At 39.0% G+C, this 26,050-nt stretch overlaps 1 protein-coding gene and 1 pseudogene across 3 annotated transcripts in view; one reads left to right on the top strand and one right to left on the bottom strand.

Moving 5' to 3' along the window:
• PDGFC (platelet derived growth factor C) overlaps nt 1-26,050 on the bottom strand; it is a 203,367-nt gene that overhangs the window by 159,072 nt on the left and 18,245 nt on the right. The gene's annotated exons all lie outside the window — the stretch shown is intronic.
• On the top strand, nt 1,810-17,394 carry LOC122217202 (annotated as a pseudogene).

The raw sequence follows: 26,050 nt of genomic DNA, 5'->3' as shown, positions 1-26,050 counted from the left end.
GACCACAATTAAGAATCTGGGTTTATATTTTTATTGTACATAACACTCACTTCTTTTCACTTATCACCTTTATTATTGGTTCTAATTTTCCTGCCCAGTAATCCCATAACTGTATTTTAACTTTTTTTTCCCTGCTACCTATTGGGGGTGGGAGGGAGGGGGCGGGGGCGAGGTGTGGAATGCAGCAAAGTCGTTCTGAACAGACAAAATTGACAAGAATTGTGAAAACAAAGGATGTGACAGCCCCAGAATTTTGACCTTTAGAACTTGAAACCAGATGTATGACTCAGCTCCCCAATACACATGAACTCTTTTGTATTCTGGGTACAATGGCAAATATTTCCTGTTATTAAAACATTTTGGGATTATCTTCCCAAGATGTTAACATACAGCTTCTGAAAAGATAACTGCACAGTGACAATAAAAAGATTGTTAAAGGGGGCCTCTAAGCTACAGGACAAACAGTATTGCATTTCTAGTGAGAAGAACACTCTCTGTAGGCAGAGATCCATGAAGGCTTAAGTTGCCCAGGTTCACATTAACCTCTTTGGTTAGTGCATGTGCTTTAGAAAGCCTGACAATCACAGGGTTGGCTGGCAGTGGGGGAGGAGGGTCAGTGGTGATTCTCTTCCACGGCTATTGAGGAAAAGTGTCCCAGGATAATCTTGAAGCACATTACACCTTAACTGTTTATTAGAGCTGGGACAATTAAGGGCATGACAGTGGCCGGATGTAAGGGTGTTAATATCAGAAATGAAGTTCCTGGCCCTTATGCCCTGGACTGCTCTGCTCCCATGAAATCTTGGACCACCCAGACATTCACTTTGCTAACCATCCTCTTCAACTAAAGTGGAGATATTTACTCAGAATGAGGGGTTATGCTTACAGTGGAACGTATCTTCATATGTATTTTAAACATTACATTTATAGGAGGTTTTTTTTTTAACTATATCTGTTGAACAGAAAACCCTCAGGTGGTACCATGTGCTTCATTATTTTTTTAAGAACCTTCTCTCCCTTGAAAATCAGTACATACATTCTGCATAAAAAGTATATTACGGCAACATTTAAAAAGCACTTACAATACCTAGTCATGTCACTTAAAGTATATAATTTGGTTTAAAAATAGCTCCAAGTTTTAGAAAATGTATAAGTCAAAGAAGTGAGAGGGGTACATTTACTTACCAATGTAATGCTAATTTAATCTATTATTAGGAGCTTTTAATATGCCAAAGAGTCTGCTCTGAGCAGGAGTCTGACTGTGTTAAGTTGAACTTCACATTTCATACAATTTACATTTCTAAGGGCAACACTGAAAAAAAATATAAATGAATGCACTCAGGTTTAGCTTTCAGATATCCGGGCAAGCATAATATTTACTTTATCAAGTTAAAGGAAGTGAACCCAGAAACGGCACACTGTATTTGTAGTCAAAGAGTGAAGAAAAAAAAAGTGTGGAATGAGTTAATATTTGTTCATAATCATCACCTGGTGGAGTCAGACAGGCCTGCCACTTTGTACCCCACCGTTAAGACCCTGGGAAAGCTCCATAAGTTCTCTGGAGTCCGAGCTGCCTCATCTTTGCTAATTCATGGGTTCGCTTACAGACCTAAGTGAAAGAAAGCTAACAAAATGTTGGCCCACAGTAGATAGCGCTAGATATTAGCTCCATCTGCTTCTATAAAATGGAATGCTGTTCATGTATTTAATAAAATATTAAAACTTACCATAGTAGATTCTCTTTTTCATGGAGTCCATATTTGCTAATTTGCCTACTGGCTAAAAGTCTTTTGCAACCCCAAAATCCACATGCAGCACTTTTGTGGTCATTCGTGGACAAGTGCATGTGCAGTTGTAAAAACTTGGAATCATCCAAGGTGCACATTCCCAGCCTATGTGGACCAAGGTAATGCTCTGCCAGCTGGTTTCAGCTCTCTCACTGACAACAAAGTGTCCCTTTCACAGTGCATGTGGTGCCCTGTTTTTCGCATTTTTCTGCTTTCTGTTGGTGATTTCACTGTTTAAAAAGGCCCCAGGCACACCTCTGAAGTGCTATCTAATGTTCCTAGGCACAGGAAGGATAGACTGAGTCCTTACGGAGAAAACAGGTGTGCTAGGTAAGCTTTATTCAGGCACAAGTTATCGCGCTGTTGGCTATGAATTCAGTGTCAATGATTCAACAATATATATAACATAAGGTGTCTTTAAACAGAAGTACATACAACACAAGTTTTCCTATTTATCAGTTGATGACAATGTGACAAAGGGCTCAAAGAAACTTGATCCTCCTATATGTCCCCAAGGAGCAATGGTTCAGTATTCACTAGTTCCATGTTTTTAATGACTTTATAGAACATAACTACAATGAGTTACAAGAACCGACTGTGTATGCTGGATTTTACGTTAAACAACAGTAATACACAATTTAAAAATGTAGGTCTTTACTCACAAAGAAATTAAAATGTCAGCCACTCACTTTGTAAACTTTAGAATACAAACTCACAGCTGCTAGAATGGAAATATGATCGGCAAGGTGTAATTTACAAATCAGAACGTTTCCTTTTCCTATTGTGTGAAAAACATGAGCGTCACGTCATTGGAGATTAATATTAAAATATAAATTACCTCCTTGTTTTTTGGCTGCAGTAAATACCAAAAATGCCTGGCTTATTTATTAGCTATATGACTTCCTATCACAGTCTGATATATCTATTAGCTAAACCTATGCATGCCCATCATCTCTGTAGGCTGAGTTTCAAAAGTATCCGTCTTTAGCTTGTCCAGGATATGAATTGTTTCCCTTGAGTATTTGAACTTCAAGCCTTGACTGCATCTCAAGAATGAGTGAGAAGTTGGGGGTGGCGGGGTGAGAAACTTTGGAAGGCAATTTCCACCAAACTTCAGGTCCTCTTCCTCCCCACAACCTCCCTCACACACCCCCAACTCACTCCTATTCAAGAGAGGGGGAAGGAACTACCACTCTCTCCTTTTTCAAGTTTTTACTTGATTCACCCTATGCTCCTAGGAACTCATACTCCTAACTGGTCTAACAAGTGGCTTACTGTGCTTGCTGTGTCTGAAATAACAACAACGACAGCAACAGTTTCTACCCCTTCTCCTGGACTTACCCATGCCAGCACTCAGCTTTTTGTTCTTTATTTTGTCCTCCGGTACAAAGAAAGGCAGAGAATGAGCTGGCTGATCCCTTCATCATTCTGCACTCTGCTCTGCCTCCTTCTGTGCCTCCTTCTGTGCCTTCAGGGAGCTGACCTTGACACGGTCCCAGACCAGGCTCCCTTGCCCTCCAGCATCTGACTGAATTTGGTCAAAGCAAAGCACTGGCAGAACTACAGAGGGCAAAAGGAAAGAAAGGCTAGGCTATCTACTTCTATATCCTGTCTCACTAAAGTCCTGGAGTGCATTTATTTTCTAGTCAGGTGACCTCTTCCTCTAAAACCCTGTCCTTAATGACTCTCAAAGTATGATTCAGGGACCCCCGGTGTTTCCAAGGCCCTTTCAAGAGGTCCACGATATCAAAATTATTTTCATGATAATCTTAACATACATTTTGCCTTTTGCATACTCATTGTCTCATGAGGGTCCAGTGACGTTTGTCAATGCCAACATGGCATGGTATCACGATGGACTGGATGCAGAAGCAGAAATGAACATCTACCTATCTTCCATGATGTCAGACATTAAGAAAATTCCAAAAATTTAAAACGATTCCATCATTATCAATAAAGCTCTTCTTTGAAAAACTGGATTATTTTTATAAAGTTATGTTAACATATAATGAGTATATTATTAAAGTTTCTTCATTATTAAGTTTCCATCTGTTTCTTGCCAGGACCCTTTCAGGCACAGTAGGGATGTTGACCAACAGAAAAATAGATCGAGGGTGAGAAGAGGTACTCACCAAAAGAGAGAAGCAAATGACCACAAATTGGTAAAGAAAAATGTGTACCTCTACTAGCACTAAAAACATGCTAACCAAAATGAGAAATGGCTTTTAAGTGCTTTAAGTTTTAGGCAAAAAGGATAATCATTATATCATCGCTTAAAGAGACACAAAAAAATTTGAGTCAAAATTTACATAGTGTTCAACAGACAACTGGTTGAAGGAATTGCAGAACATGAATTGAAAAGAACAGCAGCATACGGTGAATAAAGTAATGCTCTGGACGAATTGTTTAATACCCATTGTATTTTATTATTTGTTGAAAACATCATATTATAAAGGGGATGCACCATGATTCCATGTTTGTGAAAACAGAAATGTATACACCCACAATAAAAAAGATGGGAGGTTATACACCAAAATGTAGCCTGAGTAAACATGTGGCCAAGATCCATGAAAGGAAGGAGAAACATAGAACACAGCACAAAAGATTTAGGGAAGGCTTTGTGGACGAGGAAACCCAGAACTGAGCGCCAGAATTATAGCCTCATGGTGAGGAAGGGTGTACCAGGAAGACGGCAGGGTATATGCAGAGCTATGAGAAGGCATGAGGTTCCAATTCTGCAGTTCTGTTTCATGCGGTACGACCATGAGGTTAATGAAGGGTGGAGGGTAGAAGAGGAAAAACTAGACTGAAAATTGAACGCCACGCTGAGAAACCCAGATTTTATCTGAAAAGGAAAGGAGGGTTGTCAGAAGTGACAGAATAGGCAGTTAGTTAGATGTAAGCAGGGAATGGTACTTTCTGACCACTAAAAAGACAGAAATCGAGAAACCGCCAACCACCCCTGGAAGACAAACAGCTAGAAAAAGCCCCGGGGAGCATTCATGTACCTTTCCCTACAACTGCTGCTCTACAGTAACCTATAGCTACAGCATAATACGTTTATATTGCTGATTACACACACACACACACACACACACACACACACACACACACACATGCACACACGCACACACACACAGCGATAACTGTCAGGACAGTTCTGGCAATCACCATACACAGCCAAAAACATCCCCTCCTCACTGGTTGGAGGAGTCTCTTAAATGAGTGGAGGCAACCTCAGCAGGAGACCGCCCTAGCTATGACCCATAACCTTTGCAAACATAAGAAGAAAAGACGCTCCTAAACCCCACGGCATTTGGTACCTCTGGGCCTGCGCGTTCTCCCATCTTACAAGCGTACTTTCCCTTTAACTGCCATTAAACTCTTACTTACTGGAGAGTTTCTTGGTCCAACCCAAGAACTAAGGTTGGCGCAGAGGTAAGGCACAGAGGCACGGAAGGGGCTTCCATCGACAGAAGAACTTTAAGAGACTGATATTTCTGACAGCAGTGTAGAAGACATATGGAATGGGCTACATGAATGGCAGGGGAATGGCAAATTGGAAGCCACTGCATAATCCAGGAGGCTGTGATGTTGCCTAAAACTCAAGCTGCAACAGAGGTGATGGAAAGGAATATTTAAGACAGAGCTAGGAAGTAGAAACGATAGATCCTGGAAAACATTTAAATATAAGGATAGAGATGGGAATGAGGAATTCAGATTTCCGACTGAAACAATTTGGTGAAAAGTGTTACTATTCCCTTTGTTACAGACTGAACGTTTGTTTCCCTCGAAATTCACATATTGCAAACTAAACTCCAGTGTGATTTTATCAGGAGGTGGGACCTAAGGCATGAGAGTGGAGCCCTTATGGATAGTATCAGTGCCTTAAGAGAGTTCCCTTGCCCCTTCTACCATGTGAAGTTACAGTGAAGAGACTGCTGTCCAAGAACAAGGAAGCAGGCGCTCAGCAGATACATAATCTCTCTGGTGCTTTGATCTTGCATTTCACAGCCCCCAGAACTGTGAGAAATGCATGTTTGTGTAAGCCACTCAGTCCATACTACTTTTGTGATAGCAGCCTAATGGGCTAAGACATTCCTTTACAATGGAATTTTTTGGGAAGAATTAAGCATGGGAGTCAACAGCAGTTTTCAATATATTGAAATTGGGATATTAAGGGAACATCCACGTAGTTATGACCGGCAGGCATTTGGATACATTGGGGCTGAATGACAAAAGCAAGATGTGTGCAGAAAATACAGATTTGAAAATTATCAATAAATGTATGGTTATTGAAGCCACAGTCGTGGAAGAAATCTCCCAAGAAAAGGCTATAGTAAGAAGGCTAAGATGGGATTCTTGGAAACGTCATCATTTAAAGCTTTTGAGTCTTGTTTCTCAAGAATGAGTGTTCATAAGATTCTACGTGGAGCTGGATGACATGCTACAGCCTTTCCGTCATGAACCCAATCTGAGTGATTTCTTCTGCATGTCGCCACAATAAAACGTAAAGTGAACAATCCAAAAAATCACTTAGATAGCTTAAAATAAGAAAGACATAATCATCTATTGGAACATGGTGGACTAAATATTTTTTAAAGTCTCTAAAAATCTCTAAATAAGTTTCTGAATGTTCTATGACCCCCACATCTCTAACATTTATCGAAAGCAAAATTTCTTTCTGTCGCAGTTTTTTTCCTGGTGGGGAAAAAAGTCACCTAAGACAAAGTTCTTAGAGAACAAGAATCCATAATGGGCTTTAATTTATAATGTCTTACTCCCTTCGGGCTGCTATAACAAAAGTACCACAGACTGGGTGTCTTACACAAACATTTATTTCTCACTGTTCTGGAGACTGTGAAGTGCAGGATGAAGGCACCAGCAGGGTAATCTATCTGGAGTAGGCAGTTATGTACACGTGAGCAGGAGAGAGGAGAGGACGGTAGATGGGAAACTGCCAGGGACCACCCAGTCTCTGCCCAGAGACCACCCGACTCCTTTAGACCAATCCCTTTTGCGGTTTAGCACAGCCCAATAAGCAAAAGACACAAGCCACAGAGACGTTCTCAACATTGGAGCATGCACACTTAAGGAAAAAACTTTGTCCTCTAGTAACTCCAAGGCTGTTATGGTATCATTTGCTTTGCAGTTTTGCTCTCTCCCTCCAGCACCTTGGGTATCCCGTAGGCACTCCAGGGAAGATGGCGCTTGACATGAAGCAAAGTTGGAGGGGAGGAAACCAGGGCAGATCCAGAGGGTGGTATAATAATGACAAGATGGGCAGGAGGAGGCAAAACAGACCCCCATAGAAAACACAATGCAGAACTCAGCAGGGCGGATACCTACTTCGGGCCAGCCTGCTTCTTGTACTTCTCTGCAGTGTACCTTTGCTCTACGAAATAAAACCTTTGCTGCTTTAACTGCCTATGGACTGAACTGAATTCTTTCCTTCAAGAAGACAACGACCAGGGGATTTACAATCCATTAGCTGATTAACAAAACCAGGACCTGAAAATTCTTCTAAATTTTAGTAACACACTTAATATTAATATGTTACATTTACTAATTATAAAGTAATATAATACATTTGCACATCAGGTTGACAAATATTAGAGGCATTATACCAAATAAACTAAAATGGTACTCTTACATAGTTCTTATGAAAAGACATTAGTATAACTTTTTTAAAGCAATAGGGCAATATGTATCAAACATATTGAATAAAGCAAAATTTTGATCCAATAATTCAACTTTCTGGAAGTCATTATAATGAAATAGAATATATATATATATATATATATATATATAAAATATGTTTATAACCAAAATGTTCACTGTAGAGTAGGTATGAGTCAAATTTAAAATAATCTTAGGGAACGCCTGGGTGGCTCAGTGGGTTAAGCAGTGGAATCTTGATATCATCTCAGGTCATGACCTCAGCATAGTGGGATTTAGCCTTGCATCCAGCTCTGCACTAAGCATGAAGCTTGCTTGGGATTCTCTCTCTCCCTGTCTCTCTCTCTCTCTCTCTCAAAATAAGTAACAATTAAACATTAAAAAAAAAAATTAAATAATTTTAAAGCCCAACCATGTGTTACCACTTAAACTATATTCCACTGGTAGGAATCCTATGAGGCAATTAAGAATGATATGATCAATGTTTCTCATTCAGAGATTCATGGCCCTGAGACCCCTACAACATTATATAATATTTTCTTCTATATACATTGTTATGATGGAGAGAGATGTTCCACAGATTTATGTAGAATATCAAATGAGTTATAACACAAAGGATTTTGAGGATCACTGACATTACAAGCAACTATTTATACAGAAAGACACTGACAGTATTTTGTCAAGTGAAAAAATCAGGTTAAAAAATAACATATCCTTTCACCTATTGATGGACACTTGGGTTGCTTCCATATCTTGCCTATTGTAAATAATGCCGCAATAAACAAACATAAGGGTGTTAGAATTTAAATTAATATATTTTTAAATTGGTGTTTTTATTTCTTTGGGTAAACATCCATTCTTACTGGATCATATGGTATTTCTATTTTTAATTTTTTTGAGAAATCCCCATACTGTTTTCCACAGTGGCTGCACGTTCCTACCAACAGTGCAGAGGGGTTCCTTTTTCTCCACGTCTTTGCCAACTTCTTGTCTTTTTGATTGCAGCCATTCTGACAGGTGTAAGATGATACTTCATTGTGGTTTTAATTTGCATTTCTCTGACGATTAGTGAGAATGAGCATCTTTTCATGTGTCTGTTTGCCATCTGGATGTCTTCTTTGGAAAAGTGTCTATTCAGGTCTTCTGCCCATTTTTTAACTGGAATATTTATTTTTGGTGTGTAAAGTTATGTAACTTCTTTATATATTTTGGATATTAACCCCTTCTCATAAGTGTCCATCAATAGATGAATAAAGATGTGGGAGATATATAATACACACACAATGGAGTATTACTCAGGATGAAGTCTTGCTATTTATGACAACGTAGATGGACCTAGAGGGCAAGTGAAATAAGTCAGACAGAGAAGGACAGATACCATATGATTTCACTTACATGTGTAATCGAAAAGAAAAAAATGAGTGAACAAACAAAAAGCAGTAACAGACCCATAAACATAGAGAACAAACTGATGATGGCCAGAGGGTAGGGAGGTGGCGGGGGGATGGGCTATACAGGTGAAGGGGAATGGGAGATACAGGCTCCCACTTATGGAATGAATAAGTTACAGGGATAAAAGGTAAAGCACAGGGAATATAGTCAATGATATTGCAATAATGTTGTATAGCGACAGAAGGTGGCTACACTTGCAGTGAGCACAGCATGACATATAAACTTGTCAAATCACTATGTTGTACACCTGAAAGCAATGTAACATTGGGTATCAGCTATACTTCAATCAGAAAAATAACATTTTTATGAGATCTCATTTTTGTAAACGATAATTTGAAATGCATACATATTCACACATATAAAAAGTTATAAAAGCCATGTAACAAAGTATTAAGAATAGCTACTGCAAGTAGATTTTAGACATTCTTATCAAAAGAAAAAATCTGGAAATTATAAACCATCTGTATATTTAATGCTTTCTCATATAAGTAAACTATTAACTATAGTTTATTTGATGATACATGTTGCTACTTAGAGAAATATTCTAGATACTAAAATAGGTATAATAGTTTGAAGTTTTTGTAATCAAATTTGATTTGAGGTAATGATTGCATTACTATCAAATATTAGATTTTCTATTAAATAAATGTCAAAGCCAGTACAGGATACAACCCCTAAGGATCTGGGATTTGAGATTCAGTACTGCCCACAAATTAATCCAAACCACATAATGGTTTCTGTTTCAGCCTTCGGATGAATAAAATCCAGGCCTATGTAATTAATTAAAGATCATTTGATATTTAATTCATCTATCGCTATTTAGGCTCAAAGATATGCCAAGCCATACACACTACTCCAACCTCTACTGGAGTTACTACATCACCCCTTTAAAGTTACATTTGTTTTCTGGTTCCAAATATTGTCTTAAATTATATTATACAACAACATGTGTATAAACTTGTAATATCATGACATCATGAACAATGTGAATTCACTAGAAAAATAACTCAATGAGTCATACAAAGAAACAAGAAATAACAAGCAAGTTCAACCCTACATGAAAGAAAATCCTATAATCAGCAAGGTCTTATTCTCACTTACTGGATCTTCTCTCATAAACCTAAAAAATAAAATTAGGCTCATAAAAGAGGGCTTGAAAGGATGAGTCTATACAAATCTCATATATAAGAAAAGATATTTTTCATTTAAATGGCAATGAGAAATTCACCTCAGAGTTGTCTTATGAGCCAAATGAAATATATGAAAAAAAAAATGTTTTATCACTGTATATTTAAATTGTGGCTTTTTAAAATAAAATACCTTTCAAAAGTAGGTTATAAAATCAACATATCTTCAAGAAGAAATGGAATTAACACATCCTTCTAACAAATATTAATTCTAAGCACTGACTGTGTAATAATTTTGATTCCTAACTCTGATCCTTCCTCTACAAACATTACTTCTTAGATACAACCCATATGATATAACACTGTGAACACTGATACCAGTTTCCTGTTGACAGAAAACAGAATAATGATGGAACCACTACTAGGGTTTACAACATATAAAGCTGTTAGTGGCTTAGTGGAAAGAAAGTGGCTCACTGGAAACTTGTGAGCAACTGTAGTCAGTCCGCAATACTGCTTTCTAGAAGCACTGTTCCTTACTTACAATCACATGCATGGAAAAAAAAGATCGGATTTTCTCATTATGTCTAAAATAATTAACAACAATTCAGATAGCTACTTCATATACGAAAGGCCTTTATAATGACGAACAATGTAAATAACTTAAAATACACATTTAGGGGCACGTGGGTGGCTCAGTAGGTTACGCATCCCACTCCTGGTTTCAGCTCAGGTCAAGATACCACGGTTCATGAGATGGAGCCTTGCGTCCAGCTCTGCACTGACAGCATGGAGTATGCTTGGGATTCCTTCTCTCCCTCCCTCCCTCTCTCTTTGTCTCAAAATAAATAAATAAACTTTTAAAAAAATAATTAAAAATAAGAAATACACATTTAAAGAGTCAAATCATTGATTTGTAGTCACTGAACTGTAACGGAAACCATCCCATTATTACATCAAATCAATTATTTTCTAGTTTGAAGATAGCCATTCCTTCCTAAATAAGTACTTAAGTATATATTCCCAGGTACCCTGAAAAAGTGTAAAAGGTACACATTTAATCTGGGGAGACTTAAGCCGGTCTTCCTTAAGATTTTGGAATCACACCATGTCTATGCTAATAAAGTGAATACCCTAAATATAGGATTAGAAAACATATATTCAACATTATGAAGAGTTAATTTTACCCATTCACTCAATAAATGTTTAATAATGTAAACCAGAAAAATAGACCAATGAGTAAGAATCGAAAACAAAGAATCTCTGCCATTTTAGAAACTTCACTTTAGTAAAAGAGTTAGAAGTACAAATTAAGAAGGAAAATCGCTCAGTATTATGAGAATAAGCCTCAGGTTCACAAGGGCCAGGATTGGCATCTCTTTGTACCCTGGTCTACACCCTAGACCAGAGGTTCTCAAAGTATGTTCTAGGAACCTCTGGGAGTCTGTCCACAAGACCCTTGTGTTGGTCTATAAGATCAAAGCTATTTTCCCATAAGTGTGCAGTCAAGTTTTACTGAGATCACTTAATATGTGATATCACAGTAGAGTGAGCACAGAGGCAGATACGAGAATTTATCTGTCTTCCAGCATGCCACACACTAAAGAGATTTGCAAAAAATGTGAAACGATGCCACTCTTCTAAGTGTTTTTATTCTGGAGAATATAATTATTGTCGCCATAAGCTAGGTTAATGTTAATATGTTGATCACTGCTCTTTTTAAGTGAATTTGCTATTTCTAAATGAATAAATCAATATGTTTATACTTTTTCAATCTTAATTTCTAATATGATAATCATTAATAGACATAATCCACACAAACAAAAGCTCTTTGGCATCTTCAATAGTTTTCACAAGTATAAAAAGATCTTGAGACCAAGAAGACTGAGGACAAATGGCCGAGCACATAGTTGGTTGTCAATGAGTACTGATTAGTGAATTAACAGGGAGGGTTATACTAATGTAGTGATTACTAAGCCAAGATCTGAAGGGATGGACAGAGGTCTTTGAGACGAGTGAAAGGTTAAGTTTAAAAACAGTGCTATTTAAAACGTTTTCCGTGTAGTTGAATAACTTATAGAAAATGACTAAAAATGAAGTTATTTTCTTACAAAGGAGAAAATGGACAAGATGGGGGGCTACCAGTCATAAAAATGAATGCCTCTCCACAAACTATTCTGTAGTTCTAGAGAAAATCTTGGATTCGAAGCTGGACATCCAACCATCTTTCAAGGGAAAGAGACTGGCTTATCATTAGCTCTGTCATTTTCTAGAATTAATATGTTTTAAAATGTTATTAAGATCAACATTAATAGGGGCACCTGGGTGGCTCAGTCAGTTAAGCATCTGACTTCGGCTCAGGTCATGATCTGGCAGTTTTGAGTTCAAGTCCCACATCAGGCTCTGTGCTGACAGCTCAGAGCCTGGATCCTCTTTCAGATTCTGTGTCTCCCTCTCTTTCTTCCCCCCCCCCCACCACTTGCACTTTGTTTCTCTCTCTCTCAAAAATAAATAAATATTTAAAAAATCAACATTAATACTAACTGCTGTTAAAAATAATGTCAAATCAAAACAAAATATGAAATACATGTTTGCTCAATTATGTTTTCTAAAATTACTCACCCATTATCCTGCTTTCAACTTTCAGATTGTTAATCATTTTTTGGATATGTGAATGCATAAGACTCTTCATCAAAGACAAATTTTGAAGTTACTTAAATGATAAAATAAGGTGCTATATATCCCTTAAAGGGACACTAGCAACTCTAAACATAAGATATAATCAAACACATAAAGTATTATCCATTTTGCAGGCAAAACCTAGTAACAAAGCTAAAAATTGAACAGAAACAGAGGTGACTTAAAAAAAAAAAAATAGGACGACCCTACAACAAGCAATTGCACTACTAGGTATTTATCCAAAGGATACAAAAATGCTGATTCGAAGAGGTACATGCACCCTAATGTTTATAGCAGTGGTATCAACAATAGCCGAATTATGGAAAAGGCCCAAATGTCCATCAACTGATGAAGGGATAAAGATGTGGTATATATGTACAATGGAATATTACTCGGCAATCAAAAAGAATGAAATCTTGCCATTTGCAACTACGTGGATGGAGCTAGAGGGTACTACGCTAAGCAGAATAAGTCAGGCAGAGAAAAACAAGTAACATACGATTTCACTCATATGTGGAATTTAAGAAACACAACAGATGAACAAAGGGGAAGGGAAGGAAAAATAAAATAAAAACACAGAGGGAGGCAAACCACAAGAGACTCTTAAACACAGAGAACAGACTGGGGGTTGCTAGACGGGAGGCTGGTTGAGGGATGTGCTAAACAGGTGATGGGCATTGAGGAGGACACTTGTTGGGATGAGCACTGGGGGTCATAAGTAAGAGATGAATCACTCACTGGGTTCCACTCCTGAAACCAATACTACTCTGTACATTAACTAACTTGAATGAATAAATAAATAAATAAATAAATAAATAAATAAATAAATAAATATAAAAATAAATAAATAAATAATGCAACTTGGACTTTTTATATAAAACCCTTCATAAGTTCCTGAATGACTTATTAATGAGTAAAGGCAAGCATAACAAAACCATTCTAAGATTTTATAAAAGGGAGCCAGCTGTGAAACTATTCTGTATGATATCAAAAATACACTCCTGGGTGCCTAGCCCTGTGGTCTGCCTAAAGGCCAGAGGGAAAACCCCTTGTTGACCATAAAAGGGCTGCCTGCATGTTCTCAGTGGAAAGTATACAGGATCTTATTTACACAAGTATAAATACATGCCATTCCTTTGTGCTCACAGGCACTCCTGAAGGCTGGCCAGAAGAGGAGGGTCCACAGGCTCGACGCAAACAGGATTCAAAAAGTCTAAGACATTTTCCAACATCGAACGTACTTTATTTTTCTAGCTTATGTTCTTTCATGATAAAAATATCTACAAAGCCTAAGATTGCTATCATTTAACAGGTGGCAGCCCTAGAAATACTTTAAAATAAGCCTTTAAGTTTCAGCAGGAGGACAGAAAACACATTTCCATAAATAGGCACTTTTTTCTTGCAACATTACAGCTGTGCGAAAGCTGAGGAATAAGGAACAATGTATTTGTGGTCAATAACAATGCCCTATCTCTTGACATTTCTCAGTAACTTAGAAGGCAAGAGTTTGAAACCTTCTGAGAAATAGTAAGTGAACAAATTATCATGACCGTTTCAGGTCCCCAAAAATACTGGTAACAATACATTAAAGGAACAGCATAATGCAGGTACACAATACCTGGCAGGTGGTGTGTGTGTGTGTGTGTGTGTGTGTGTGTGTGTGTGTATGAATAATTACAATATTATGATTACAGAGCAAACAAGTGAACATGACTGTGAATACAGTGAATGGTTTCCTCTTAAAACTCTTGGGAAATTCTGATATTTCTGCTTGGTAACATGGGTTAGACACACGCCATATAGATCTCAGATTATCACACTGAGATAGAGTCTGACATAAAAACTCATTACAAGGCCAAAGTGAACATTAGCAATCGTCTAATTTGATTATCTCTTCGGTGAGTGAATTCCACCTAAAACATCTGTGCTTCATGGTCTTGCAGTCCAGAGAGACTCAGTCCCTTCCCCCAGGAACCCATCTAACCAATAATGCTTAAATGTTCTACCACCTTCTACTTAAGGTTAACTTGCCCCCGTGGATAGGATAAAATGCAAGCCCAGCTCCGCCTCCGGATTACTGGACGTATCAATAGTACAGGTCAGCAGTGAAAGAAATATACCTGTGACACAGCTCACTTCATCTCTGAGAAGCTCGGGCAAACTGTCTCACTGATGTCAACCTCAATGTTAGCCACTTTAACTTCCCATCGTACTTCATAAATCTATTTTGATAAATCTTGCTGGTCGGGGTGTGATCCACAGACTAGCAACATCAGCATCACATGAGCATGTTAGAAATGCAGACTATCAGGCCCCACCCCAAGCCTACTGAAGCAGAATCTGTATTTTAACAAGATCCCAGAGGGTTCAAATAAACATTCGAGTCTGACAAGCACTGATCTAAGTACATGCACACCCATTATTTCTTTAATGTTCTCTTGTGGAGCCACATTGGATTATTTTGCTAGCCTCCCTACATCAAGCTTTTTCTTTTGTTCATCCTATCCAATTTATTTTTAGAAACCCCTATGTGCATTTTCAGCCTATCTGGCTGGAAAGATGGGTGAAGAAAGTAAAATTCATTAAGTAGACCGGACATTTTGCTGGGAGTTTCATTAACTCTACCTCTGTGAGGTAACTCTTTGTTTCAAAATTCTACAAATTGGGAGTCTTAGGTGATCAGAAAGGTTGAGTGACTAAGTTGAGATCATGTAACTAACAGGTGGGTAAGCCAGGATTTAAACTCAGTTCCAGACTTCAGTAAGTCATATTTTCACACTCTGCCTTTTCTTCCTCTATGGATTCTTTTTATCCCAAATATCCAGGCTTCCTCTACTGAAAATAAATATGTGGCATTAGCAAGACAAAAACTCCAGGGTATTTAGAGCCTTCATTGACTTCCCTACATTTAAGAAGTGACCATAAGCTGAGCAAGTCTGCTCAGCATCTAACCAAATTAGAGCTGTAGTTCTAACAAATTAAAGCAGCTATTGGAAGCTGATAATGTCATGATTAAGGGCATACAGCCTGGAACCAGACTGTCTTCGTTGGAACCCTTGCTCAGCTACTTGACCTTGGCCAAATGGCTTACATTCTTCTTAAACGTGGAATAATACTAGTAATTGTGCCCTCACAGGCTTTTTTGTGAGGTTTAAAGGAATTAATGTATGTAAAGCATATACTAATGCACGTGTGGCGTGCTGTAAGCACTTAATAAGTGTTAACTATATTTATTATTCAATGGAATTTCTGCTTGTAGTATAACCTGCCTCTATTAAAAAAAAAAATCCTTCCACTTAGCTAAGCAGTTGGTAATAGTGTTCCAAATCAATACGACATTTGCTTCCTTCTCTTTCATTGATCTAAACCTCACATACATTGATTGCTTATCATTATTACAAGTGAACTATAAAATCCATCACCAACTTGTATTTTTTACAGCCTTTCCCTGCCACAGTCAATTCATGTGTCCACTGGTACCTAGTTAGAACAGTTAACAAACGGTAGCCTGAAGACTTTTAACACATAAACAACAGGCCAAAGACCAAGATGCGTGTCCAGACCTACAGGTGAGAGTTTTGGCCTTGCTCCTTACAATCCATTCACATCTCCTGATTTCCAGTCCGCCTGCAATTCTAACAGCTCCAACTGCAAAATATATCCAAAATCTCACTGACCACTTACCTATTTCATGCTGGTCTAAGACACCAGGATGGCGTGTCTTCCCTTCCCCCACTCATGCCAGCAGAAATAATCATCCCTATAAAATGCATCACTCGTCTGCTCAGCTCACTCCGGCTCCCCAGCTGTGCCCCATCTTGCCAGCCACACTCTTCTCTTAGGGTCTTGCCACTCCCCACGGGCCCTGCCGGTAAGGCCTTCTCCCCCATCTATCTCCTCAGCTCCAAGGTCAAAGGCACCTCGGTGGGCTTTTTCCATTTCCAGGCGCAGTAGTGAGAGGACTACTAGGAGATATCTAGGAATTCTAGCTGCCGCCACGTCCACCCACTGCAACGGATGGTGGTGCGGAACTGCTCCCGCTTCCCGATGAGGAGGATCCAGCGGGCACGCGGCACCGAGCCCCATAACCTGAAAGCTTGCAACTTCCGCTACAACAGGCTGATTCCCCTCGAGCCCGTGAGGGTGGAGCCGCCGGCCGGCTGAAGACAAAGGCGTGGTGGTCGTGGAGCAGAGATCCGGCCAGCGAAAACCCGCCACCTCCTACGTGCAGACCACCATGGGCCACCCCCAGCAGCATCAGGCACCAGTGGGGCCCAGGTCTGCCCTTGGCTGCCATTCTCAGAGCCGGAGCCATCCTGGCAGCCACAGCCTGGAATGGTGAAGAGGAAGCAGGCCCGCCCACCAAGAGCTCCTGAGCACCTGCCCCTCACCTCCAAAGCAACGAAGACGTCAACCACCTCAAACAAGTCACCTGAGTGGGCCCCCCCCCAGGGCTTACTTGAATATTCTTTGCTTGTATTACCTCACAATGTTCTCTAACCAGACACACTCCCGGTCTCCCAATACACAACACTGATCATATTCTCTTCTACTGACAGTTCACTTATGTATGCTATTTGTCATTTTCCTCTCCTCCCTCAAGTGTAAACTCAATGAGGTCACAGGTTTTGTACGTTCTGTCCACAGCTGTATCGCCCGTGTCTAGCATCCTGCTGCATACGTAATAAATGCTCAATGTTCTCATTGAAAGAACAAACGAGCAGGGGGCATCCTATTCACCCCTAGACAAATAAATAGTCTAGATGTTTCCAGTATTTCAAGACACACATATATAGCTACCACAGGGAAAACTTAAGACAGCAAAATGCTTTCTCCTATTAAAAACAAACAAACAAAAAAAAAAAAAAAACTAAATCAAAACCCAAAGATTTAAAAGAAAAAAAAACTAAACTCCAATTTATAGAAGCTGAACAACTGCTATCTTTTCTCAAAGCAGGGGCAAAAAAAAAAAAAAAAAAAACCTTCATAAATGTATGAGTTTGTTAATTAAAGAGATTGTCCCATCTCCCTTAAGAGGCCATTCTCCCTTACTGTGACAGTCCAGCTCAAGGAGTGGATGTGATGACCTTGTACGAATGAAATTGCAGGGGCCGACTGACAGAGCAATTACTCATTTGGCCAGGAAGATGGCTAACACTCATAATCTTGCAAAAAGCACCTCGGGAATTTTAATGACCACACAGACTCAACAGTTTAGTTTCACTTCTAACCTGAAAACTATCCAGTACTGTCCTCTGTTATCATAACAGAGGTGCTCATGAGTTCAGTATGACTCTTGAAGCACCTGGGCCCTTATCAGAAGGATTCCAGCCCTCTGCTGCCACAAGCTAGCCACGTCTCACCCAAACCAACCGCTGAACACTAAGAAATCAGAATTCACATTCTGTCTTCTTCTCATATTTGGTTGCTAATATCATTCCAACGACATCATACTTTAATCTTCTTGTAAACTGTGGAGCATGCATTTTGTTTATGAAAAAAACTGGACAAAGTAGGTTATGTCCTCCCACCTATTAAAACAGCCTACAGAGGGGCGTCTGGGTGGCTCAGTCGGTTAAACGTCTGACTTCAGCTGAGGTCATGATCTTGCGATCCATGAGTTCGAGCCCCGCGTCGGGCTCTGTGCTGACAGCTCAGAGCCTGGAGCCTGTTTTAGATTCTGTGTCTCCCCGTCTTTCTGACCCTCCCCTGTTCATGCTCTGTCTCTCTCTCTCTGTCTCAAGAAAATAAATAAACGTTAAAAAAATTTTAAAAAAAAACAGCCTACAGAATATGCAGATAGGAGTACGGTGAGTCCTGCAGAAAGTACTACTTAATATTATTCACCTCTGACAAAGAAGATATGGAGAAAATAATTTTTAAAACTCAAGAAATCTGAAGTGAGAGGCTGAAGTCTCTCCTTATCTGCCACCTAGAACACTGAACATGTTCTCGGGTTGAGGCAAAAATAATAGCTCTGGTTTCACAGCATATGGTAAACAAACTACCCGGAAATACAAGATGTATAAATCGGAAAAAGAGACCAACCCATTTGGAAGCATACGACACAATATTTCACCCAAGATGATTTCATTTGCTTCGCAATGAAAATTATAAACTGAGTAAGCCAGAGCAAGGTTTTTACCTGGTTTGACAAAAGGCCTTGATACTATTTCTTCGTTTAGTGAGCACGGTATTTGTTAAAGGACGAATCCGTTTTCTGAGCAACAAGTGAGCTCAAAACTGCCAAAGCACTGAGGGAAGAGCTCCTGCCTTCTCTCAAGAGTTCACCTATTTATCAACAAGACAACCTGAACGGAGCATGTTGGGTCGAGCCCGACAGAGCCCAGCACAGAGAGCTACACTTGTGTTCTGTTCCTGCTTCCAAGATCTACATGACTAAGAAAATGACTTCACCTCTGGGAAAACAAGGCAAGGAGGACTTCACGAGACCATACCTACGTCGCTCCCGGGGGCACGTTCCCAATTTTTTTAAAGACTCTGCGAGCCCTGAAACTTTCCAGAACAAAAGCATTAAAAAGACATCTTCACGTTCATTTCAGAATGCTTGAAGTAATGTTTACAATTAGTTTGGTGAAGAGGGTAGAGGGCCAGAGTAATGTCTGTTCCAAAGCTGAGAAGGGCTGGACGCAGGAGCGTGCGTGTGCATCACCCGGCTCCAACTCTCTCATAGCACAGTGGTCATGAGTCACCATTACGAATCTTAAACTGCATAAGGAAAGGAGGGCAGCAGAATGAAACAAAAGGAATCGCCCTTGGATCTCTTAGGATTCTTGACACCAGGAAGTAAACAGGGCAGAAGACCAATGGGGAAATAAAGGAGGAACACACACAAGGCCCTGACTAGTGATCTCCTATTATGGATCTGTATATATACACACAGCAGTGGCCCCCCAGGCCTCTGCCGTGGATGTTCCCTACCCTCCACAGTTTACACACAGGGTTGCTTTGGCACTCCCTTCCCTACTCAAAGCTCCAAATTTACTTCCCTCCTCAAAACTCCCTTTTAATGTAGAGTTCTCCCTTGAGACGATCCTAGTCTCAGAGGTCAATGCACTTTGAGGGGTTCTGGACTCTGCAGACAGAAGTTTTCACCTGAGACATGAAACCATAATAATTAAACACCAAAATGAAGGCATGACGACGAAGGATACGAGCAATATGAGAAAAATGAGATGCAGGAAACAAAACATGTAGTTTTTTGTTACTTTGTGGGTTTTGTTTATTTGGGTTTTTTATTTGTTACTTATTTCATTTCTTATGTGTTAGATGAACCTATCATGGGTGAAATCCCAAAATGTGAGCCTCGGTTGAGGTGTAATTTCAATCACAAGTATAAAAAAACAAAGTCTTCACCACTCGTCTTTTTTTTTTTCCTTTCCCTTAACTGAAAGTTTAGTGTCATAAATGCAGCTATAGTATTTCTTCCAAAAATGAAATAGTATTATTCCTTAGAGGAGAATTTCCTACCTGCTTTACACCTGGGGTCTGAAATAATTTTTACTCTTGAATTTCTAAAAGGCTCACCGAACAGATGAGCTTACATACTGCAAAGCGCGTGAGCATGCAGCCCCAGGGTTAATGCAGTACAGGCAGAAGCTGCCTGATTTCCATGAGGGACCAGGTGCTGGTATGCCTGAAGGATACACCGTACTTAGAAAGTCAAGTAACGTGCGGTTTCTCAATCCACCAGGCTCGATAAATGTGATTGGCGAGCATCTGTATGGTCAATACAGACCCTGGCTCACAGTGCGCTATAGAACGCAGCTGCAAAGGAAGGCAGGGGTTTGATTTTGGGTTTTTATCATGGTTTATATCACACTCTTAAAGCCTGTGGTGTGCAAACAAATGGCATGTTCCAGATGTTTCCAGCAAGTGTACGGGGGAAAAAAACACCCCATAATATTTTCTTGATCTTTCAGGCTTAAGAGCAGGATGTACAGACTACACGCTAAGCTTTTTTTTAAAAAAAAGGAAAGAAACAAAAGAAAAAAGAAGAAAATCCCATATGGTGCCAAATGTTGGCAGCTATCTTCTTTCTTCCCAGACAAAACTCTTAGGTCTTATGAAAACAACATTTCCTGCAAAGTGCCAAAAACAACACAGATAATTGTTGTGATGGCTCTCCTCACCGGCTGCCGCAACAGCCTTACTGCTTTGCTTATCCACATCTAGCCTCTGGGATAAAATTAAGAGTCAACTTTAAATCTTAACCCCAAAGGGCCACCTTTCAGAATGCCATCTCCTAAGCTTCTAAAAAACAAGTCTTGCATTTTAGGTGCTTTCCTTTAGAATAGAAGAAAAGGCTATTGTTTGTATTTGCCCCCCTTCCTCACTGTTTAAATTAGGCTTAGAATCTGCACAGCGTTGTTTCTATGACAGAAATAGTATAGATTATTATGGAAAATTTAGCAAATCCTAAATGTATTTTAGGAAATAAAATATCAACACCCCCACTGCTCCCCTACAGCCCCTCTAGACAAAATTCTAATAACATTTGACTATACTTCATTTTAGTCTTTCTACTTATGTGGAAAGATGTATGTGGGCACGCATAAAAATATTTACAATGCTACTGTCACCCTGCTTCTTCACTTAGCGTAGTGTGAGCGTTTTCCCAAGAGGACACCACATTTTGATCACCACCCTAAATCCCATGAGTAACAACAACTGTGTATAATTCACAGCATTTCTCGTGGGAGGTTTATTACTCTACTGACCAACACGGGACCAGTGTCAAATTCACCGATGGCATGTGTAGCTGAAATATGAGAAAGGTGAGAAGAGATTACAGGGTGGAAGAATGGAAGCCCAAGTGCCCATCTCAAAACACGTTCAGTTCCTTGGCGATTTCTTGTTCTTGTTAAGAACCAAAAAGAGACAAATTTATTCTCTGGAATCCTGATATTAAGAAGGCTTTGAAAGATCCATGATTATTCCTTTAAATGCTCAAGCCATTGAAATGTGTGTACAATATAGAAAATGGGCCATTTAATTTGAATAATGAAGAGAAGTTAAAAAGCATTCATTACTTTCTGCCTAAGGGTGTGATCTCCTTGATTAACATGCGCACTAATGGGAAAGAAGCTAATGTTCACTTGTTTTTTCCTTCAGAGCATTAATACCATTTGAGTTGGTCATTAAGGAGTAATCACACACACACACACACACACACACACTCACATACTTACACACACACACACACACACACACACACACACACACAGTCTGTGCTGCGATGTTTCTTTATAACAAACCAGCCTCAGGAAATTATTAATGAGGGGTTAGGAGGTTACACAGCAGTTAAACCCAAAAGAATGTGCAGAGAGAGAACTACCTATTCAGAATTGTTGGGGAGGACTGGCAGTTTGAAAAGGAATTCCTTCCTAGCCAAGAAATTTTCTATATTGTGCAAAGCCAAAATAAAGTGAGTCATAACACTTCACATTTCCTAACTGGATATTACTAGAATGACCTCGGATTTTCTACGGAAATCAAGAATGCCACAAATGAGGATGTAGACTGTTTCGCCCTGCCCCTCCTCCCTACCCTGTTTGAGGAAATATCTGAGATGGTATAGATCCAGTCCTGGCAGAAACTATTAAAAACCGGATGACATATTATTTGTAACTGTCAGCTTTACCTACAGGAGAAGAAGGAGTGGACCAGAAAATAAAAATAGCTTTGCTCAGAGGTACAAAAGCACCAGCAACCACACACCACCAGCACCCCCATGCCCCTTTTCTAGAACATACAGGTTATTAGAAAAAGCCAACTGTTATATCTGACGGTTATGAAGGGATGCCACCCCAAAATATGCCGCTTTGGCAGAAGGATCATTTTGAGCCTACGGCGAGTGAGAATCAACAAATGCAGGAAAAGTTCTCTGTCTTCCCCTTATCTGCCTAAAAGCAGAGCATAAATTTCCCTTTGTGAAGGTGGCATAAATTATTTTTAACTAATCTCTACGCTCAACATGGGACTCGAATTTACAACCTGGAGATCAAGAGTCACATGCTCCACCAAGTGAGGCGGCCAGGCGCCCCTTCCCCATGTGTTTTAGAGCCAATAATTCTCCCACAGTTTATAGCCCTTTGCTAAAATGGTATATAAGCCTCTGAGTCTAACTGCTACGTTGAGCTCTTCATTCCTTTCTGTAAAGCCCTTGTCCACAGAAAACTAAAAATATTAACAAAATCTATATGCCTTTTTTTCCTGATAATTTGACTTCTGTCAGTTAAATTCAAATACAACAGAACCTGAAAGGGTAGAAAAAAGGATTTTTTTTTGCCTTTTTCCCCCGCCCCCACAATTCACTAGGAAACTTGAAGAGCAGTGCTGCAATTGGAAACATTCTACTTACTTTCACAGATATATAGATCTTTGAAATTTAGAACTGTTGAATTGCTAAACGGCTTTACAAATTCATGGAATGAAAAATTCAGTCAATGATAAAAACTGGCAAAGATTTCAGAATAAAAATGTCAACTGATATGTCATTAAGTGGGCATAAGTTAACCAGGACTCCTGAGTGGTTTCTTGTTGTGGGTCTTGATATTAACCTGTCAAATACAATTCAAATGGTAAATAATAATGAAAAGAAGGAAATCCCTGCCCCGGTACCAGAGCCAGCCTTAGTTTCGTAATACTAACCTAGCCAGAGAAAGGTCTTTCTCAATTTAGCCAAAATCTGAGCCTGGAGATCCACACTCCATCTGGTTGGAGAGATTAAAATCCTTGCTTTCTACTGAAGATTCACTGCAAGAAGGTTCAAAGCAAATCATTCTTAAATCCACCAACGTACTTAAGGCCCCTAACATGCCCCACATTTAAAATCTCTGGGCCATTTCAAGCATAAATTTTAGGGGAAAGAGACTGCCAGTGAAGGTCTAAATTGGTAGAAAAAAAAGAAATCCTTCCCCCAGGAATATTCTTCTGCTTCAGACTTCCTTCCCCAAAAAATTGTATAATGACAACGATTGGTCACATTAGCTGACTTGCTGTGTAACCTGTTTTAATACGGCCACTGAAACGAAACAAAAAATGTCCTGTTTATAACATGAGGCATTACACATTTAGGCAAAAGCATGAATCTGTTGGCTTTTAAAATGCAGGGTTTTCAAATAATCAAAACTTCTTTTTTTCCTAGAGCATTTACTAAATATCTCATTTCACCAACATCCTCTTTGCACTTAAATAAACAAGGTATTTTCCATAAAATATAAGAGGAATCATGAAGCAGTCAGAAACAAAGAATCTCAAGTCACAATATAATGATGGAGTTAGCCTAAATTATAGGTTAGTTAGTACACACAGACCTAGGATGACACTACCAAGTTTCTTAGGAAATGTAATATTTATTTATTGTCAGTTATCACTGAGGGAGATAGTAATTATTCATTACTATGTAGAAAATCAAATAGAAATCTTCAAGAACATTTAAGTGAAAGTGTATTTTCTGTTATTCACTAAAATTATTGACAGCATTGACTCAATCTAATCATGTTTTAAGACAAAAACAATTCTTCAACTTGGCATCTATTACAGTACAAAGACCTAAGTCATATACAAAATGGAAAAATCAATTTTGGCAGCTAGACGAGAATGGAAACTGCACAGGCCAGGTTTCTCCAGCTCTTAAGACCCGTCTGATACATGAGATACCTAACACCAAACATTCAATAAATTGATCCACTAATAAACTGCAAAAGTCAGGGATCTTCCTCAAATTTCTAGTACACAACCAAGGAAATTTCCTCGGTATTTTTGTATTAATCTGCACAGGATTCAAACAGTTTTTTTTTTTTCCAGCACCAATATAAGACATGAAAAGATCTGTGAAAAATCTGTGATCATTGAAAAATCCGTAGGCATAAAAACAACTGAATAATTAGGTCTGAGAAAAAAATAGTAAAGGAAAGTTTGTTTTCTGTTTTGTGTATAAGACAATCGTTTGCAAAGAAAACATGCTGAATTTTGTCTTTTTAAGGAAACACCAAAGGAAACCTTAATAATAAATGTTTGGAGTACCAAAAAAGAGCCGAAGCACAATGTTTAAATTACTGAACTCAAAAAATAAAATAACTTCTTACATACCTTGGATTCTATCCCATAGTAAAAGAAAGATTTACATAGTCAAGCTTCATTTGTTCACATGAGACTTACTCTTAAGAAATGATTTTATCCTATAAATGAGAAGACCTCCCTGCCTTCACAAAAGATTGCCACTTGCAGTCATCAGTTGTGAAAAATTTCTGCTTGATAGCATGATGGTTATATGACCGTCTCTCAAAACCCTAAAGAGCCAATCTATTAAAAACATCCAGGAACTGGGTTCTTGTCCAGACTGTTTTCTAGATTAGAGTCCCTGCTACAGTGGAATCAGGAGGAATCTGGAAAAAATCTGGGACTTTCAAAAGGGTCATTAAGAAAGCATTAACACCCTAATGTCATATCCACCAGCAAAGGTGACTCACTAGCTCCTACCAAACCTACTCCCCACTGTAGTTTTTGAATTATCTTTGTCACTTACATTGCTGTACAAGTGCATCATGTGTTAGAATATACATTTCTAGATATCTTTGGTCAAAGTAGAGAAATACGATGTATTCTCAACAGGGCTTCTGAAACTTTATTGTTCTTAAAAATCTTACCAGATGGTATTACTTTAAAAGTTGCCATAAAAAGACATAAAGTATGCCCTCCTGCCAAAAGTATGTATTCTGTTTTTTTTTTTTTTTCCAAATTGGTGAAACCTTGGTTTTCTAATAGCATGAGTAAGACACGAGAAATGAAAGATTGAGAATTACCCATCTATCTGTGTTCACTCTCAGTAACCAATACATCTAACTCCCCCAGCACAGGAACTGAGAATATTAGGATACAACTGCCTGAATAAACTGTATATGGAAGCACAAAGTCAGTTTTCAGCCCTGCTATCTGCCACCCCTGCTAATTCGGGATGACTGCAAAACGAATATAAGTGAAGATAATTCACTTTCCCTCACAGAGATGAATAAAATGAATATAAAAACAAACAGACTGGTCTCCGAGAGTCCTGAACAACCGTGTTACCTTAAATCTACTGAGAAACTTGGGCATAACGCTCTGTAGTCTGGGTACCGTACTTATGTAAATCACAGAGGGTATGGTTTTAATTTGGTTGTGACACCATAAATATTGGCATACTGAACATGTGCTTACTGCCATGAATTTTGAACTCTCTCTCTCCAGGGGCTGCTTCTGTTTTGTCCACATGCCAGAACTAAGGACTACTTGCCCATAATCTCATATGATCAGAGCTGA

This window comes from Panthera leo, chromosome B1 (genome assembly GCF_018350215.1).
Source record: "Panthera leo isolate Ple1 chromosome B1, P.leo_Ple1_pat1.1, whole genome shotgun sequence".
Lineage (NCBI taxonomy): Eukaryota > Metazoa > Chordata > Mammalia > Carnivora > Felidae > Panthera > Panthera leo.
The sequence above is the reverse complement of the archived record's forward strand: the minus strand, read 5'-3'. Positions and strand labels throughout refer to the sequence as shown.